The following is a 3,812-nucleotide window of genomic DNA, read 5'->3' as shown; positions in this document are numbered from 1 at the left end:
TTAAAATCTTGAGTAGTTCTGATTTTCACTTTCAAATCAGATAGGACTAGGTCGGGATTCTTACTTGGGTTTGGGATTGGAATGATTGTGGAAAGAAAGAAGAAAAGCAGAAAAAGTTGTGTCCTTAGGAGGAGAATGTTTTCTAGAAGTTTATACTCTAGTGATTGATTTTTGTGGGGTTAGCATGATATACAGAGAATAGTTCTGGGATGCTAAGAAAGAGAAAAAGTTTTGATGTCTTATAACGTAAGAAGAAAACAGAACCATAGTTAAGAAGAAATCCCCTATCCACTAGTATTGATAAGAAACTTCTCCTAAGGCAAAAAGAAAAAATGGGATTGATGTTGAAGGGTAGACATAGGGATCATCCGGGTTTAGATGATTAGGAGTAAGCACTTGGTAATCATTGGGTAGTCAAGGTTTTATTCCTGTATGCATTGGTTGGTCCTTACCTTTAGTATTGACTATCCACTAGTATTGATAAGAAACTTCTCCTAAGGCAAAAAGAAAAAAATGGGATTGATGTTGAAGGGTAGACATAGGGATCATCCAGGTTTAGATGATTAGGAGTAAGCACTTGGTAATCATTGGGTAGTCAAGGTTTTATTCTTGTATGCATTGGTTGGTCCTTACCTTTAGCATTCTCCCTAAAGCTCAATCCATTCATTAAGAGATCTTTGTCCTGAAATTGTTTAAACCCTCATGATTCTCAAAACCTTTTTCTGCCTAGCCAAGTGAGTTTGTTAAGCCTTGCACAACCAGATTCATATACTTGAGTAATGAATGTTAAAAGGAATGAATGATTTGAATGCATGTGTAAATCAAGGGATAGAATCAGTTTCGGATTTGATGAGTTTGTCTAAAGTCGTTAAGTAAAGTTCTCTCAGCATGCATCAAAGACTTAGCAACCAGGACATTGATTTTAACTGCTCTATCTTGCAAGTTACAGGTTCTGAGACCCCATTTTCAAACCTCTCTTCCACTTTGTTTCTTTTTGCTTTGCTTGAGGGCAAGCAAAGACTAAGTTTGGGGGAGTTGATAAGTCTGTATTTCATCGCTTTTTGAGCATGCATTCATCATCTTTTCAGCATCATTCACTTCTTGATTCGCATCATATTGATCCCTTTCTGCATGTTTTACATACTTAGGTAGGTTTTATGCATATCATGCATATCTTGCATACATTGTGCATATTTGGAGTATTTCAGGTACTTAGGAGACATGTAGAGCAAAGCAGAGGAACAAGCGTTACTCAACATGCACACGATCGAGTGGGACGATCGAGTGAGAAGCAAGGATGCGTTGCAGGAACATACTTCACTCGATTGACACGACCGAGTAGGATGATCGAGTAGGCAGCAGAGATACATTGCAATTACATCGACGATCGAGTGAGCAGCAGACGTATACGATCGAGTAGCTGATCGAGCAGAAGGGAAGCGAAGCAGAACCACCTGTCACTCGATGCACTCACTCGAGTGACATGATCGAGCAAAGCAAGGAAGTAGCTGATGGTTTCACAGGTCACTCGACACGATCACTCGAGGCACACGGTCGAGTATGAAATAATGCAGAGAAGAAATTAAGTGTTACTCGATACGCTCACTCGACCGACATGACCATTATAACTTTTAAACCGCTTTTACGTTGTCGTTTTATGTTTTAAGGTTTTCCCAAACATTGTTATAAATAGGTCTCATTTGGATCATCCAAGGGATCGAGTTTTTTATTAGGTTTTTGTTGTTAGCCACCAAACAATCCAGAAAATTGTAATTCATATTTCTTTTGAGTTATTGAGATTTTGCAACTAGTTATGAAATCATTGTTGTTACTCTTCCTATCATCCTTATTATTATGCATGTTTTGAACGATTCTTGTTTCATGATGTTTAACATGATTTCTGCGTCTAAGTAGTGTTAGGGTTCTTGAGGATGGGATAGATTAGGTGGAGGATGTTAGTTTGCTAGAGTGTTTTTGTTAGATTCGTTTTGTTTCCCTTCTAGACTAGATTTTTATTAGCTAGTTCTTCTCTGATCAATTGGAACTGGGTCATAGACATTTCATACCCGAAAGTTATATGATGAAATGTCTGAACCAACTAGTGCCAGAGATTTACATGCTTAGCCCAAGAGATTGGTTGTCTTAGATGTTTATTGACATTAATGAGCTGTTTCTTTATGCTTGTTTACTACATGTTTCATCAATGAGAATTGAGATTAGGAAGTGTTGTAAACTTGATATTTTCTGCCAAGAGATTGGATTGACTAGTATTAGAAGTTCATTGTCTAGGGATTAGAATGTTTGCAGTTTGATAAACACTCGAAGTAGATTAGCATACTCCACCTACATCAATAACCTCATCCTCGGGATCTTCTATCCATTTGTGCTTTCTGTTTAATTCTCTTGTTATTTACTTGGTCTGCTTTGTTTTCTTGCCGTTATCAATAATCGTTACAGTTTAGTTTATGCATGGTAGTCTATGTTTTACAGTTTTACATTTATCTCATGTTTAACATGTTCGCTTAGGATTACTGAAAACCAAAAATCATTTATGCTTGCTTCACTTAATCATTTCTGATATATCTTGATTGCTAGCATCACACCTGATTGGATTGATACCTATTGTACTGCAATGACATGATAGTACTATAGGGTAATTGATAGAAAAATCCTAGTATCACCTAGGTTTAGCGCCGCCGCTGGTTCATTTTCGTTTTCTCAGTTTTGCCTCTCCGGCGGCCATCTCGGCGCTGTGAGAGGGCTCTCTAGATAACCTTTCTCTTGTTTTTCAGTTAGCCTTTGAGATCTTGGTGTGCGAATTGGTTTGGTGGTGTTTAAGACTTTGTGATGGTGATTTTGAGGCTTCGTTCTAGTGCCGGCGTATCTCGTAGACGGTGAGACTCGCCGTTTCTGTGCCTCCTCTCCCAATTTCATTCGTCTTCCCCGTTCCTGGAGTAAGCGACCGTGTTTCTCTTCCATATTTGGCCTTTGTTTGTTGTCAGATTGCTGGGTTAGTTTGCCTTAGTTGCTTCAGTTGGTTTGTTTGCTGGGTTAGTTTGCTTCAATTGATTAGTTTGTTTCAGCTTTTTAAGGACTTCTTTCTAGACGGTTTCTTGTTGCGTCATCGTCGCATCCGGAAGCTTTTTCGAGTCTTGCTTGCCGGGTTATGAAGTCTTTGGGTATGGTTTCGAGAGATTGGCTCTCATCTTGAAAGGAGGTGGTTGATGTTATCTTTGGATTGGCCGTAGGTAGGCCTGAGACTTCGGTATATTCAGACATTTCGGTTTCGGTTTTTCGGTTACTCGGTTATCTCGAAAACTGAAAGCTATTTCGAACTAAACCGAATACAATTTCGGTTCTGTTCGGACACGGTTATTTCGGTTATTGCTACTCGGTTATTTTGGTTTTATAATTTTGGGCCAAACATATTTTTTAAAGAATGGTCATGTGTTTTTGGCCTTTTGGGCTTACAGAAAATGGCCTGTTAACACACAAAAAAAAAGAAGAAAAAAAAAGTAAAATGCTGATTTTTGTCTCGTGAGAATGTGAGCAGTCGATGACAAAAAAAAAGAGAATGTGAGCAGTCTCGACGCGTGAAGGCAACGACGGTGAGATCTCAAATTCAAAGCTCACGGTTTAAAAGAAGGGTGGAACGAAGGAGAAGAAGAAGATGATGAGATGATTAAATAAAAAAAAGATGATGAATCGAGGAAGAAGATGAAGAAGAAGAGGATGATAAAGTAGAAGAAGAAGAAGAAGAAGAGGATAGTGAAGAATGAAGATGGCTATTAGGAAGTAAAGAAGAAAATTAG

This window comes from Capsella rubella, unplaced genomic scaffold (assembly GCF_000375325.1).
Source record: "Capsella rubella cultivar Monte Gargano unplaced genomic scaffold, Caprub1_0 scaffold_6, whole genome shotgun sequence".
In the NCBI taxonomy this organism is placed as follows: domain Eukaryota; kingdom Viridiplantae; phylum Streptophyta; class Magnoliopsida; order Brassicales; family Brassicaceae; genus Capsella; species Capsella rubella.
This window is presented reverse-complemented; position numbering follows the sequence as displayed.